Below are 16,835 nucleotides of genomic sequence, written 5' to 3'. Positions count from 1 at the left end.
AGAGAGTCTAAGTGGCTTGGCTCAGGCCAAGTGATGGGGATGGGTGGAGGGTGTCAGGGTGATGACGCTAACCTGTGAGTCTAACTAAACACGGATACCTTTCTGTTACGCTACATCGCCTCCCCTGGGAAAATCCTCTACGCTGTTGGTCCATGTTCTATGGTTACACTTTGTTTTTGACCCAAAATGAGTTTATCCAGGTTCACTGGCCAACCCCGGTCAAGCATCTAGCATTAGTAGGTATTAAATATTAATTCCCATCTTATACATCACCAAGCTTAACCCAAATTCCATTAGGTTATTAATCAAACCCACTTTCAAAAGACAAAGATTTGCCACCAGAGACAACATCTTTTTTTTTTTTTTTAAGATTTTATTTTTCCTTTTTCTCCCCAAAGTTCCCCGGAACATAGTTGTATATTTTTAGTTGTGGGTCCTTCTAGTTGTGGCATGTGGGACACCGCCTCAGCATGGCTTGATGATCAGTGCCATGTCCGCACCCAGGATCCAAACCGGTGAATCTCTGGGCTGCCAAAGCAGAGCACGAGAACTTAACCACTTGGCCATGGGGCCGGCCTCCAGACAATATCTTTTTAAATGTGCTGCAAATTCTAAAGACAATTTTCAAAGAGGAGTTCTAGAAATGCTCTGAACAATGGAAGTGTGTTTTTGAAACAGACGTGCCTTCTCATTGGGCAACACTCACTTACGTGTGTAAATTCTAAACTGTGTGTTGCACCAATCATGCTCCTTGGTGTTCACACTTCACTTATGGAATTGTAATTTAGGATTAATAAAAATAAACTGTTGGTTACTTTCCTTTTTATTAGCTTCTAACTTTTGAGAAATCCATTTAGAAATGCAGAATTAGTTAGAACACACGCAAATTGAAACTTAATGGCATTAGGCATAGCAGCTCCGGAAGTGACCTTTCTTACAAAACAAATTTAAATTGGCTTAGCCACATAGATTGAAAAGTGGCTTAAAAAAATTTAACATAATAAAATATGGAGGACTCAATCTAAATTTCTCTTGAATTCTAAATTAGTAAAGTACTCAGGAATGTAAATTAAAAAGAACATTATTCTAACTTCACAGAAAATGCAAGCTAATTTATATGAAAACATAAACATACTCGGAATCTTATAGTTTACTGATCCTTGAAAAAAACTTCAAAGGAGTGCAAAACAGTTAAGTTTGCTATAGTATGTGACTTTAGGAGAAAAGATTTCAATAATATTGAATTTATAGAAAAATTGTACCAAAGGTCTGGAAATACAGCACAAATATTATCATCATCACAGTCACTGTAAAGTAGAAGCCAGATTTGGTCATCTTCTTCCTTTTAAAGAAGGAAGCCAACCTTGATTTTAAATGACATTCTAAGGTCAAATATGGCAGAAATAGTGCTGGGGTCAGTTTCTTTATCAGGCTTTCCCTACTGCTGCTTGTATTGAACTGTTCACGGGATGAGGTTTGCTCATTTGTCTTTCTCTCTCTGTTTTTTTTTTTTTGCCTTTTTCCTTCCCTTTCTCTCTTCCTTCTCTCTTTCTTTCCTCCATTTCTGCTATCCTTCTCACATCCATAAACAGCATTACATACATTGGGCCATCCGGGGTTTAATCCAACGTGCTTTTTCACTGACAGCCAAACTTGCATCAACAGATTCCCCCCCTATTATAATAGAAACCAACATTCTAGGATACTGTATGTCTTTCATCAAATGTGGAAACTTCTTGACCATTATCTCTTCAGATACTTCTTTTACCACATTCTTGAAGAGAGTCCTCTCAGACTCCAATTATACTTATGTTATACTGATGATATTCTCTCATATGTCTCCCGTTCTCTGTCCTCCTCCTACCTTTCTTACTTTCACTTACAGTTCAGTAATTGCTACTCTCATTCATTGCTGGTGGGAATGCAGAATGGTACAGCCACTTTGGAAGACAGTTTGCCAGTTTCTTACAAACCTAAACATAGTCTTACCGTATGATCCAGCAATCATGCTCCTGCATATTTCCTCAACTGATTTGAAAACTTCCCTTCACACAAAAATTTGCACAAGGATGTTTATAGCAGTTTAATTCATAATCACCAAAAACTGGAAGCAACCTGAAGAAGCCCTTCAGGAGGTGAGTGGATAAACAAAATATGGTACAACCATACAATGGAATTATTACCCAGGGATAGAAAGAAATGAGCTATCAAGCCACAAAAAGACATGGATGAATCTTCAATGTATATTGCTAAGTGAAAGAAGCCGAACCCTGAGAAGGCTACATGCTATATGATATCAATATGACATTCTGGCAAAAGCAAAATTATAGTGATGACTAAAAGAGCAGTGATTATCAGGTTTTTTAGTGGGGGAGAGTTGAATAGGTGAAGCAAAGGGAATTTTTTTTTAGAGCAGTAAAATATATAAGATGAGGCTGGAGCATCTTGTAGCACCATAAAGTGAGGAAGTGCTCAAAAAAAAAAAAAAACCCACACAAAAACAAACAAAACCCCTACACTGATAAGGCATATGTCAAAAGGCCGCAAGAACCAAAAGTGCTCCCAGTGGCCCAAGATGGGAAAAATTTTAGCAAAGAGATAAAGTAGTATTGGATTATAACCCAAAGCATAATATAAATACCCATGAATCCACGCTAGTTGAATAAATAAATAAGAGGAAGAGTAGAGACAAATGTCCCCTGCAGAAGAATTCCAAATAATTTAGGCAGGTCCTCTGCCCTCAAAGAGAGGGAGCCCCTCTCCACTCCTTCAGTGTGGACTGCATGTAGTGACCTTCTTCCAAAGGCAACGGAATGGAAGGAGGCCACAGAGTGAAAGTGGAGAAACCTGGCAGTCACTACCTTAGCCAGGCGATCAAGGTCAACATTAACAATGATAAGTCATGTTGATACTAAGTACTTTTGATGTGATGAAAATGACACTTTGTCTCTCTGTTTCCTCCCCAAAACCCCAACGCCAGTCTACTCATGAGAAAAACATGAGACAAATCCCGATTCAGAGACATTCTACAAAAATACCCGACCAGTACTCCTCAAAACCATCGAGGTCATCAGAAACAAGGAATGCCTGAGAAACTGGCACAGCCAAGAAGAACGTAAGGAGACAAGAAAACTAAATGTAATGTGATAGCTGGGCTGGGATCTGGAAACAGGAAAAAGGCGTTAGTTAAAAACCCAGGAAATCTGAATAGAGTATAGACTTTAGTTAATAATAATGTATTGATATTCTGTTACTAATTATAGCAAATGTACCATACTAACATAAGATGTTAATAATAGGGGAAACTGGGCGTGAGGTATATGGGAACTCTGTATTATCTTCACAATTTTTCTGCAAATCTAAAGCTGTTCTAAAATAAAAATTTTATTTTTTTTTAAATTTCAGATCTTACTGTAATGGTGGAAATCATATCCCTTGCCACTCTTTAAATTTATAATAAAAGTTTAGATGTCAGTTAAAGATATGTAAAGGTGGGGGGGCCGGACTGGTGGCACAGCAGTCATGTGCTCCGCTTCGGCGGCCTGGGGTTCCTGGATGTGGATCCCAGGTGTGGACTTATGCACCACTTATCAAGCCATGCTGTGGTAGGGATCCCACATATAAAGTAGAGGAAGATGGCCACGGATGTTAGCTCAGGGCCAATCTTCCTTGGCAAATAAAGAAGAGGATTGGCAGCAGATGTTAGCTCTGGTCTAATCTTCCTCAAAAAAAAAAAAAAAATATATATATATGCAAAGGCAGCACATAGCTTTTCAAAACAATGTTATGGGACTCTCTGAACTCTCATGGGTGCCCCACTGGGGTCAGCCTTTGGCATAGGAAGTATGTTCACAGCCTTTTATATGATTTGGGTGGTTTCTGACAAAGAAGAGACCTTATATATTTTAAAGCCCCGGCTTTTGAATTGCATTTGGAGCACCTTCAAAAAACCGAGACAAAAGTCCCCAGCTTTTCTATTATATCGCTTTCAATATCCATTTCAAGGAAAAATCCCTTAGCTTTGGATCTATTGAAAAGAAAGCCCTTTCTGTTTCTTTTGAACTTCACAATTCCTCCCAGCACTGAGAACTATAAGGTGCCATCCACCTGCAGGTGTGCTTCCTAGCTTCTTCTCGTGTCCAGTTCAGGTCTGTTGACACAGTGAAGACATGGAAGCAAGCTTCGTGTCCATTGATGGATGAATGGATAAAGAAAATGTGATCTATTTATATATAAAATGGAATATTATTCAGTCATAAAAAAGAAGGAAATCCTGCCATTTGTGACAACATGGATGGATTTTGAGGGTGTTATGCTAAGTACAATAAACCAGACAGAGAAAGACAAATACTGTATAATATCACCTATATGTGGAATCTAAAAAAGCCAAATTCATAGAAACAGAGAGAGGAATGGTGGTTCCCAGGTGCTGAGGGGGTGGGGAAAATGGGGAAATGCTGGTCAAAGGGTACATATTTCCAGTTATAAAATGAATAATGTGTGGGGATCTAAGGTACAGCATGGTGACTATAGTAAACAATACTGTATTGTATACTTGAACGTTGCTAAGAGGGGCTGGCCTCATGGCCGAGTGGTTACGTTTGTGCGCTCTGCTTCAGCAGCCTGGGGCTCACCAGTTTGGATCCTGGGCGCAGACCCACGCACCACTCATCAAGCCATGCTGTGGTGGCATCCCACACAGAAGAACTAGAATGACCTACAACTAGGCTATACAACTATGTACTGGGGCTTTCGGGAGAGAGGGTAGAAAAGAGGAAGATTGGCAACAAGTGTTAGTTAGCTCAGGGCCAGTCTTTCAAAAAGAAAAAGAAAGTCGCTAAGAGAGCAGATCTTGTGTTCGCACCACAATAAAAAAAAAAGTAATTATGTGATGTGGTGGAGGGATTAACTAACCTTATTGTAGTAATCGTTTTGCAATATATAGGTCTATCAAATCATCACGTTGTGTACCTTAAAGTTACACAATGTTATAAGTCAATATAATATATTATATTATAGTGTAATTGACGTATTGACAATGGTATCTCGATAAAGCAGGGGGAAAAGGCCTGCTCGGGATGGAGGACAGCAGCAGACTGTGACTGACTGTGCTCTCTGCGGTGGTGGTGGCTCAGCCTCAGCTTGGCATGGCCTCACAGCCCTGGAAGCCAGCATGGTCACTGTGAGATCGCGCAGGGACAAGCTTGGTTTTACAAAGTTTACATTTTATTCACTAAAATTGTAATGGCATCTTAGTCTGTTTGGGCTGCTGTAACAAACATGCCATAGACTGGGTGGCTTACAGACAGCAAACATTGATTGCTCACAGTTGTGGAGGCTTAAAGTCTGAGATCATGGCACTGGGAGATGGGTGTCTGGTGGGAGCCTGCTTCCTCATGGACACCCATTTTCTCATTCTAACCTCACATGGCAGAAGAGTGAGGGAGCCTTCTATTTATAAAGGCACTAATCTCGTTCATGAAGCCTCCGCCCCTATGATCTAATCACCTCCCAAACGCCCCACCTTCTGATATCATCACCTTGGAAGTTTGGATTTCAACATATGAATTTTAAGGGGAACACAAACAATCAGACCACAGCAAATGGTAAAAAGTCTAGTTCTTCTGTAAGCTTTCATTTTATATACAGATATTCTATTTGTAAATCTGGAATTGTTTTTTTTTTTTTTTTTTGGTGAGGAAGATTGTCCCTGAGCTAACAGCTGTGCCAGTCTTCCTCTGTTTGTATGTAGGATGCCTCCACAGCATGGCTTGATGAGCAGTGTGCAGGTGCATGCCGGGGATCCAAACCTGCAAACCCCAGGCTGCCAAAGCAGGGTGCATGAGCTTAACCACTACACCACCAGGCTGGCTCCTATAAATCCATAAATTTTTAAAGAAGAGAAGAATTTTTTTTAAGATTTTATTTTTCTCTTTTCTCCCTAAAGCCCCCCAGTACATAGCTGTGCATTTTTAGTTGTGGGTCCTTCCAGTTGTGGCATGTGGGATGCTGCCTCAGCATGGCCTGATGAGCAGTGCCATGTCCGCGCCCTGGGCCGCCGAAGCAGAGCACACGAACTTAACCACTTGGCCACGGAGCCGGCCCCCATAAATTTTTATTAATCACTTTAAGATGGCTTTTATAGTTATGTTACATTTCCTTAAGTTTTAACTGCATGTATAAAATAATATATTTGGTTATCTTTTCTTTATTGGTTTTTCTAGGCATTTATCAATTTTATTAATCTTTTCAAAATATTAACTTTTCAGCTTGTTGCTTTTCTTTATGTTTGGTTTCATTATTTCTGCCCTAATTGTCATTATTATTGTTTCCTTTCTTCTCCTTTCTTTTTTGCTCTTTTTTGTTGTTGTTGTTGTTTTGCTAGCTACTTGCAAGACTAAGATCTTGATTTGCAGCCTTTTTTCTTTTCTAGTACTTCTATTTCAGGCTATAAATGTCCTCTAAACACTGCTTTAGCTGCGTCTCACAAGTTTTGATATGTCTTATCTTCATTGTCATTATCTTGAAAATATTTTCTAATTTCTGTTGTGATTTCTTCTTTGAGGCACAGGCTACTCAGAAATGAATTCTTAAATTTTCAAAAGTTGTAGGTTTTCTAGTTTTCATTATTGATTTCTAGCAAATTTCACTGTGTTCAGAGGACTTCTTTTGAATGTTTTTAAATCCTTGAATCAATTCTCTTTTAAGTCCTTCATTTCTCCAGTCAACAAATACATCTTCCCATGTATTTAAACAAATTTTAAAGTATAAACTCTATAATCTGATGTCTTGATTCTCTTGAATGTTTCAATAGCATTTGTAAACTCAGATTTCAACTTAAAATAATAAATTGAAACCAATTTGTATTTTAAAGTGGAATCACAAAGTGAGGCTGTTGATCAGTCTACAGCTGTGCTGTCTGATATGTGCAGCACATGTGGCTATCTATATACATTTAAGTGGGGTTTTTTTGCTGAGAAAGTTTCACCCTGAGTTAACATCTGTCACCAATCTTCCTCTTTTTGCTTGAGAAAGAGTCTCCCTAAGCTAACATCTGTGCCAGTCTTCCTCTATTCTGTATGTGGGTTGCCACCACAGCATGGCCATCAATGAGTGGTATGGGTCCATACCCAGGAACCGAACCCAGGCCACCAAAACAGAGTGCACTGAACTTAAGCATTAGGCCATGGGGCCATCCTCTATATACATTTAATTTCTAAGTAATGAAAATTAAATAAAATTAAAAATTCAGTTCCTCACTGAATAGCCATATGTAGTAGCCATATTTCAAATGTTCTTAGCAACATGTGATTGGTGGCTACCATATTGAACAAATGTACCAATAGAGCATTTCCATCGTTACACAAAGATCTATTGGACAGCACTCCCTAGACACTCCTTTAGGGTGCTGGCCAGCCTTTAGATCAGCTACACTGGGGCCCTGATCCTGCTCCAGTCAGGTGACAGAGTCATGCGCACCAGCATGGTGATTTATGCAAACATTACCCCGTACAAGGGGGCTACTGTGGGAACTCCTTAGAAAGGGATTGAGGGAAAGACAAACATTCTGCAGCAAATACCTGGTCACCCTTCAAGGCCCCATGCTGACATCACCTTCTGTATGACAACTCTCCTAACTCCTTTAGGAGATTAGTCATACTTTCTTCTGGACTCTCTTCAAAGTTCTCTCTGCATTGTAGTGATTGGTACTTTTGCATATGTGTCTCCAACTCTGGATTGTCAACTTCCCCAAGGCTAAGACTATGACTCTTTTTTATCTTTGTGTCCTTAGTGCCTGGCACCATGCCTGGTTCATGACAGATGTGGGTACATTGATGAATAAGAGAGAAATTTCTCTGAGAGGCAATGTGATATGGAGCTAAAAATCAGAAGATCTGAATTCTGCTCTCCACTCACTCCCTACTCTTGTGCTCTTCAGCAAGGCAACCACTTTTCTTGGGCCTCAGTTTCCTCTTCCTCATCAATTCCAGTGAGGAGGTTGACTTAGATAAGGTCGCTCATTGCCTATTATACATAAATAAGTGTTATATGGACAAAGGGTGCCGTTGCCAAGGAAGCTGGGGAAATACTTGGTCAAAGATGATAAATGGGTATTTTTTTTTTTTTACTGTAAGAGTTCGCAGAATCTTTAAAATGCTAAAGTCCATTATAGCATTCCAAGAAATAGGTAGAACGTGCAGAGTTTCTCAGACTTACTTGATGGACCATGGAACCGTGTGTGTGCGTGTGCGTGTGCGTGTGCGTGTGCGTGTGTGTGTGCTCATGTGTAGGGAACCATCTTAAAGAACTAATGTTCCATGGATCATACTTTGGGAAATAGTTGGTTAGCTGATCTCTAAGGGATCTCCCAGTTCCATGTTTTTGTGACTGGTATGAAGACATTGCTCAATCTTACCATCCGTGGTGCCTGACTTGAATGGTGGTGTGACTGTGAATTCACAGAGCCACACACTTAACCTTCCACTCCCTCGGCCCCCACTTCCTCATCTCCGCTTGCAACCCCCTGCCCCACCCAAGAGAAGAAAGTGGAGCAACCCTACTTGAAATGCCTGTCAGGAAGGAAGGGGCTGCATGCATTTAACCTTGGACCTCTGATAGTGAGGTCATGTCAATGCTAATCTAAAAGGGCAGCTGCTTTGAAAATTGAGACATAAAACAGAGAATGATTTTATTTTAAAATTGATTTTCTCAGTTCTACCATATTTCTTTTCTGATATCATGGGTGTCAACGTTTAATATATCTAATTGGAGCCATAACTTAATATACCATGCTTTCATGCCGGTGAATTCTCAAAGCAGGAACAGATTATTAATGTTATGTTAATAAGATAGCATCAATGAACTATTCAAGAATTCCTATTCCATATATTATTAATGGAAACCTTTTGTGTTTTGGTGGGTCTGATACTTTATGACGTGGTTGCCAAATAGATTATAAAATGTTTTTGCCTTCTTGGCAAAAAGGCCCCAAATCAGGCTACTTGAATAGAAAATATTTGCTACAGGTAACAAAAATGGCCATGAGGCATTATGGGATAGGAGGCGGTGAACTTATTTTAATCTGAGGTGCCAGGAATAGCAACATTCTCGTTGCTCAAGAGTGAAATGAACAATTCTATCAGCTGCCTTGGAAATAAAAAGTAGGAAAAAATAGCGTTACGTTGAAGCTGGGCTAAATTACCACACGCACTGGAACTTACTAGCATTGATAGCGAAAATCAATGTTTATTGTATGCCTGCCCTTGGCTGACACTGTTCCAAGCACTTTACACGCGTTGTCACATTTAATTCTTGTGGCAACTCTAAGAGGGAGGCACTATCTTTGTTCTGAGGAGGGGGCATAGCACAGAGAAGTGAAGGGCCTTTAGAGGTGAGGGGCAGACCTAAGATTTGAACCCGGCCAGTCCGACTCTTGAGCTCATCCTCATAGCCTCAAGGCTGAGAATGGAGGCCCCTGGCCTTTGAGGTCTGAGCTCAGGCTTTGGGGAGGCACTTCAGGCCCCTGGCCTATCCAGAAGAACTTCAAGTATTTCCAGTAATGGACTCATTTGCCTGCATCTCAGAGGTCACTGCGGGTCTCACAGTGACCCCCAGGCAGACTGTTATGTTGGTATGGGTGTAGTGGTCCAACAGATCTCCCAGTTACCCTGTGACTGGGGGATCTTGTTAGAGGTGACCACAGTCACACACTCACCTAGGCCACTTTGTTCTTCATGAGGCCAGTATCGCCAGAGGATTGGTGACCTGTAAGCAATCACATACACACACACACACACCCACACCCTTCTTGCCACACCCCACATACGTCCTCTCTCCCAGCAGTCAGCCCTGCACTGCCTTCGGTCGTTGTAGTTCTCTCTGCACCACCAACCATTTCTCAAGAAGACTGACTTCCTTTTCCCTTAGCAGGTGACCTGTGCTATGTTAGACTTTGTTCAAAGGGCGTGGCCCGCATGTTCATTCTCAGTACATTCAGTTATATCCTCAGATGGGCGAGATGTCCTCTGGCCTCAGCCCCCTCAGATCAACAGGAGAAAGAGGTTGTGTAACCCACGGATTCCAAGACCCCAACAACCATGTCGCCATCTTGGCTTCTCCCTTCACCGCCATCACTAAGTTTTGCCAGACAAGTCTGAAAAGCAAAACACCATTTTCTTCAATCATTTGATTTTGAAAATGGGAGAATTGATACCAAGTTGACTAAGCCAATGCCCTTTCTCTGTGAATATGAAGTTCATTGTAGCTGTGATTTAAATACAAATTATATGCCAGTTTTAGTTTTAAGGTTTTTTGTTTGTTCCTTTGCAGGAGCAGTCAGGGGAGTGACTAAAAGCTTATTCATTTGCAGGGTTTTTCTTTTGGAAATGAACATGCTGGCACAATTTTAATTGGGTTTTAGTTGTTGTTGTTTTAATTCTCACAATGATGGCTTGGCTATGTCTTTTGGGACTGCAGAGGGAAAGTGGCATCTGGTGTTTGAGGATTCTGGGGATTTGCACCATATTTATGTGTAATAACTATACAGTAAATAAACAGAATGAATAATTAAGTGAATAATGAGTTTCTCGAAAAAGAAGACTCCTCTGAAGACTTCAACAGAAATTCCCAAGTGTGTCCCACCCTCGCTCCGGCGCGGTGATTCCACGCTGCTCTTACTGTGTCATCGGCCCCTTGGAAACCAGCAGGAATATTTTCCAAGCCGGAGTCAAGCATGCTGTTAATCAATGTGGTTTAATACAAACAAGATATTTTCTTCCAATTGCATGGATGTTGGATTTATGTCTCTTAGACTTACCTTTTTTACCGTAGAGAGAGAGATTTGCCTCTTTCAAAACAAAATCCATGAGATAAAATTTTATGAACGGTGTTTCTCTGGGATACTAAAAACTTGAAATTCCAGGAATCCTCTGTATCTAGTGAGATTATATAAATGCATGTTAATACCCATATTAGCCAATACAAGGTGCCTTTTCTGCGAGGTGTGACCCAGGCCAGAAGTGAAACTTCCCAGAAATAAAACCATTGTGTAATTACTGTTTCTTTCATGTACACATTCATCCATTTACTCATATGTTTTGACTTGTTTGTTCATGCACTCACTTATTCATTCATTCATGCAGCAAATATTTATTGGACACCTACCACATGCCAGGCACCATGCCAGGCTCTGGCGATACCATGGTGAGCAAAACCAGACCCAGTTCTTGTCCTTATGGAGCTTGCATTTTTATCAGGGAGATAGCAACCCAAGAACAAAATATAAGTTAAATTGCAACTATGACAGGTTCTATGAAAAAGAGTGTATTCGTTTGCTAGGGCTGCCATAACAAAATAACACAGACTAGGTGGCTTAAACAACATTTGTTTTCTCACAATTCTGGAGGTTAGAAGTCCAAGATCAAGGTACCGGCAGATTTGGTTTCATCTGAGGCGTCTCTCCTTGGCTTGCAGTTGGCTTGCCTTCTGGTTGTGTCCGCACATGGTTTTTCTCTGTGCACGTGCATGTCTGTGTCCAAATTTCTTCTTATAAGGACACCAGTCACATTGGATTGGGGCCCACCCTAATGCCCTCAAATTAACTTAATCACCTCTTTAAAGGCCCTATCTCTTAAATACAGTCCCATTCTGAACACTGGGGCGTTAGGGCTTCAACATATGAATTTGGGGATTCAATTCTGCCATAACAGAGAAGTATCTGGTACAGAGATATTAATGGGGACAGGTCAGATACCCAAGGAGGGCATAGAATAGGCTTGCTGAGGATTAAATGGGGATCTAAAAGATGACTAAGAGCTAATTAAACAAAGGGCAAGGAAGAACATTCCAAGAACAGGGAAGAGCTCCTGCCAAAGCCCTTCAATGGGAGAGGGATGCCAAGTAGCAGAGACCAAAGGGAGGCAGACCATGGTGGCTGAGGAGCTAAAAGCCAGAACATGGGGCCTAGGATGATGCTGACTTTACAGAGGGGGGCCATGCAGGGCCTTGTAGAACAGGATAGGGAGTTTTGTCTTTTTCCCAAGAGCAATGGGAGACGCTTGATGGTTTTTAAGTGAGGGCAGGGGTGGCATGACCAGATTTGCCTTTTGGAAATATCAGTCTGGCTGCAGTGTGGAAGACAGATGTGAGGGGTTCTAGAGTACATTCTGGCAGAGAATTTGGTACAGGAGAATGCTGCAGGCATCCAAGCAAGAAATGAAAGTGGCTTGGATGCAGGAGGTGAGATGGGATTAGAAAGAAACAAGTAGATTTGATAGATGTATGGAGGACAGTGCATTAGATATGGTGGGCGCTGGGTGAGGGAGAAGATGACAAGGTTATTTCCCAGATTTCTGACTTCTGTCACTGAGCAAATGAGGTGCCTGTGAATGGGATGGAGAACGCTGGAAGAGGCCCGTGTTTGAGTTGAGTTTTGATCACATTGACATCAGCAGACACCTAAAAGCCCTTGGCCACTTTTTGTGCCTCAACACATATATCTCTTTCTCCTACACTTGCTGTTCTGCTTGGAACGCTCTTTCCTGCTTATACTTCACCACCCACTTACCCTTCCTGTCTCAGCCCTAAGAGTCATCTTCCTCAGCAGCAAGGCCTTCCTGAATTCCTTAGACTAGACTATGTGTCCCACACACTCTTAGAACACCTGAACTTTTCCTTCAAAGCATTTGTGACAGCTAATGTTACATAATTATTTGTTTAAGTTCTGTTTCTCCCACTAGAGTGTAAAACCTATGAAGGCCAAGACCATATCTGTCTAATGAGTACAGCAGACTGGTGGTTCTAGAGCCAAGACTCTCTGGGTTTGAATCTTGACTTTCCTACTTCCTAGTGGTGTGAACTTGGGCAGGGTATTTACTCTCGCTGTGCCTCAGTTGCTTTGTATATAAAGTGTGGATTTGGATGATACATACTTCACAGAATTGTTGGGATGATTAAATGAGTTAATTGGCATAAAGTTTTTATAACAGTGCTTGACATATAATAAGCACTCAATAAGTGTTAGCTGTTATTATTATTCATCGCTGTATCCCTAAGTATTTGATGGACAGATGATCAGATAGATGGATGGACCAATGAATGGATGGATTGAAGAATGGGAGGGTAGGTAAGGTGGCATAGAATAAAACACTATCTTTTTTTTTTTTTAATAAAACACTATCTTTATTAAGCTATGTTGAGTGAGCACAGTGGAAAAGTAGGGAAATCCAAAAGCTATTGTGGGAAGAGGGGCTGGCCATACTTCAAGACGTAGCTTAATTCCAAGACGTTGCATTCCATTAAGATAAAATCCTGTATGGTTGCTTTCAGGCGGGGTCTTAAGGAATCTCCATCAAGCCTTCTTTGATGATAACCAAGTTATTTGTTTCTGGATTCCAATAGAGGAAAAGAAAAAAATTACCACAACCCAACCTTCCCCTCCTTAATTCAGTTGACTGCATATTTTCCAACTTAACTGTGAATTTTTTAAAAAGTGATAATCAAAATATAAGTTTAATCTGATTTAAACAATAAATTGATTTATTGATTTATTCATTCGTGTATTCTTTTCTCAAACATTTATGGGGCTCCTACTACGTGTCAGTCATTGTGACAGGTATGGGGTGGTGACCAAGTCAAATAAGATGTTATCCTGTCCTCAAGGGGCTTGAGTCCTAATAAACTTTATGAAGAGATTTTAAATAAATATCTATGATCAAAATAAAGCAAATACAGCAGCAAAAGCTGTTTGAGGCAGCAGACAACGACAGATCATCGTCCGCCGAACCATTGTTCACCCTATCTCTGCCCCGTCTTCAACGGTGAAGCCACCATGTAGAATGACCGAGCCTGCTCAGTCCCAGCTGGAAGGTATTTTCATTGCTGTCACTCTATTTATGAAAGCAACTCATGTCTGGTTTCTTCTTTTTGCCCAAAGGATTCTCGTTCTGTAATTTATTACAAAATTCAAGGCCATTTCATTAGGAGAAACGTGCCGTATCATTATTATAACAACTTCTCCTATTTTTGTTCAACTTTGAAACTGACAATCTAAAGACTATTTTTAGCTCAGTCGTGTGAGATTATTTGTTTCCTTATTATAAGAAGTTTTTCCTTTGGACGAGTTAACATGAATTTTATGCTCACTTATTATGTCACATGCTCCAATTCAATTTATTTTAAAGCAGATTCTTTGGGGAAAACTGTAAAGCTAATTTGAATTGATTCTTTAGAGATTCCATTTTAAATGAAGTGCTATAAAATTGGCCAACAAAGTGAAAAATGGAATTGAATTTTCTTCTTCAGCTACTCCTTGAATTCAGAAATCTTGCTTTTCAACATGCCAAGGGTTTTGATATCATATTTTATGCAATTTTCATAACATTTATCTGAAACTCCACCACCTTTAGCTTGGTTGTTCAACTCAAAATGGTTTCCTGATCTTTCCACGGAAAGAGCAAAGTTCTTGCTAAAGGAAGAACTTGGCGCTTTGATACAAATCCCTACCATCCACAATGGCGCCGGTCTATAAAACATCTGGGGTAAAGCAGGTGTTTTAATTCCAGAGTGAATACTGAACGTCTGTGGACAAACTCGCTGAGGGCGGTGTGGAATAAAACTGTACCCCCAACTTCCTCTCGTTTTGCCCAATTTATATTTCTCCCTTTCATATTTGATGGATTTATAGCTTGAGGAAAGCGTGGGAATAATAGGCACGATGCCTGATGGCTTAATTTCCTGTCCTCCACAAATCTCGAGAGGCGCCCATCGTTCGTCAGGGCAGGGGGCTCCAAGCTAATCAGAAACAGCTGTCACTGGGTGGGAACAAGACCCCGGGATTGGTCCATCTGATTCCACTCGATGATTTATATCTGATTATTAACAGTCTAATGGAAAATACATAGAAAACACATGTCTACAATTTCACCTTGAGACATACTTGTTTTCTTTGATGTGTTTTTAAAAGGGAGTTTTGTTTCACACTCATCTTTTCCCCCGAATTCCCTAAATAGCAGCTATCATTCCTGTTGACCCAGCTAGTAGACTAAAAAGCAGATTGACAGAGGGTCTTCACCCAACTTTACTCTGCTACCTTTGAGTGTCAAGTACTTGGAGTTATTCCCCTAAACTCAGACAGGTCTTGAAAGAAGCAAATCGTTGCTGTGTGTGTTTTGTTGATTACAAAGAAGACAGTTGTGTGAAATGAGTGCACCTGACAATCAGGGTTCAGTGAAAGAAGCAGACCCAGGGCCCACTTCTTCGTTAGATACACAATACCTAGGGCTCGCCATACCAGTAGGGGCTCACAGAAGCTTAATTTTCATTAAAACGAGTCTAATAATGAATCCAGCCTAGATAATATTTGTATGTGTACCAACATAGCCTTAAAAAAATCATTTTTAGTTTTTTTTAATGGAGGATGAGGCCCATGAAGGCAAAGTGTCTCAGGCCCACAAAAGTCGTCAAGTAGCCCTGAGTGAAACAGCAGTGAGGGACATGGGATAAGGGATTGATTGTAGGGTAGACTTTCCGTGACTGTGGGCGCTAGTGGAGAGATCTCAGCAAGCCTCTGTGGGCCTCTGCGTATGGAGGTGGGCCTGAAGTTACTGTAGGTCACAAGGCCAGCAAGTGGGAAGAAAAGCTGGATGTGAAGACAGTGGTTCTCAACCAAGCATGATTTTGCCCCCCAGAGGACATTTGGCAATGTCTTGGGACAGTTTGGCTTGCCACAACTGGGGTGAGGGTTGCTACTGGTGTCTATGGATCAGAGGCCAGGGAGGCTGCTAAGCACCCTACAGTTCACAGGACAGCCCCAGCCAACAAAGAATCATCTGGCTCAAAATAGCAATAGTGCCGAGGTTGAGAAACCCCTGTGTGAAGGAAGGCTAGGACCTGCGAGGCCAGCTGGAGCCCACACTTGTCTCCCATGGCCTCCAACCTCAATGGGAGGGGTGACCCGCAGAAGGAGCTGGTGCCCTTTGCCATGGAGCTACACTTGCACTAGGCTGAGGACTTGGAGAAGCTGAAGGAAGAGATGAGGCAGTTGCTGAGCAGCTGCAGGCCTGGCTGCTGCTCCGCGCAACAAGGTGAGCCAGCAGGTAAGCAGCAATGCGTGAGAGCTGCAGAAGTGTATGGTTTCCTGCACCAAACTTCAGAGTGTAATGGCTGCTGCTGTGTACACTGCCACCTTCTGAATCTCATGGCCAACCTAACTTGGAACCGTCCAGGGAAGGGAACTCTAGGAAAGGTGGTTCCAGCTGAGCAAAGTTGACATGGTTCACAACCTCCACAGTAAACCACACGGAGCTCTGCCCCCTAGTTCTTTTCACCGACGATGTGGCTTTTTCCTCATCTCACCCCGACCCTGCATGCACTTACATTGGACTTGGTATTTCAATTGTTTTAATCCACAAACACCTAGTGTGACTTAGACTGACATTTGTGCATCAACATCTGTTCTTTCTTTCAGAGGTAGAGTCATGGTTGGACACGCTGCTGCCCAGACAGACTACATCTTCCAGCCTCCTCTGGAGTCAGAGGTGGCTGTGTCACTAACTACTGACCACATGACTGGGAGGGCAATCTGTCGTGCCAGCCCCAGAGCTGGGCCTTCAAACACCAGCTGCACACTCGTTCATGGACTCTTTCCTTTTGTCACCAGCTAGAACCCAAACATGGAGGCAATCCAGCTTCAACCACACAATGACGGGAGCAGAGCAGCAAGATGGAAAGATTCTGGAGACTTTGTGGTCCAGAGAAACTGTACCCTAAGCATCCTTTTTCTTAAGCAGTTCTGGGTGAGCGTATTAGTCACTCTGGTTGCAGATAATAAAGGCCCA

General features: G+C 41.5%; 1 protein-coding gene across 8 annotated transcripts in view; it reads left to right on the top strand.

Annotated features, from left to right (window-relative positions):
* EFCAB11 (EF-hand calcium binding domain 11) overlaps positions 1 to 3,399 on the top strand; it is a 138,943-nt gene extending 135,544 nt beyond the window's left edge. For 7 of the 8 annotated variants that reach the window (XR_011432282.1, XR_011432288.1, XR_011432281.1 and 4 more), the window contains one exon: positions 2,981 to 3,399. The gene's annotated coding sequence lies outside the window, so the exon portion shown is untranslated. The remainder of the gene's footprint in view (positions 1 to 2,980) is intronic. The other variant, XM_023628253.2, reaches the window with a different exon arrangement.
* The last annotated feature ends 13,436 nt before the right edge of the window (positions 3,400 to 16,835 follow it).

This window comes from Equus caballus, chromosome 24 (assembly GCF_041296265.1).
Source record: "Equus caballus isolate H_3958 breed thoroughbred chromosome 24, TB-T2T, whole genome shotgun sequence".
NCBI lineage: Eukaryota > Metazoa > Chordata > Mammalia > Perissodactyla > Equidae > Equus > Equus caballus.
The sequence above is the reverse complement of the archived record's forward strand: the minus strand, read 5'-3'. Positions and strand labels throughout refer to the sequence as shown.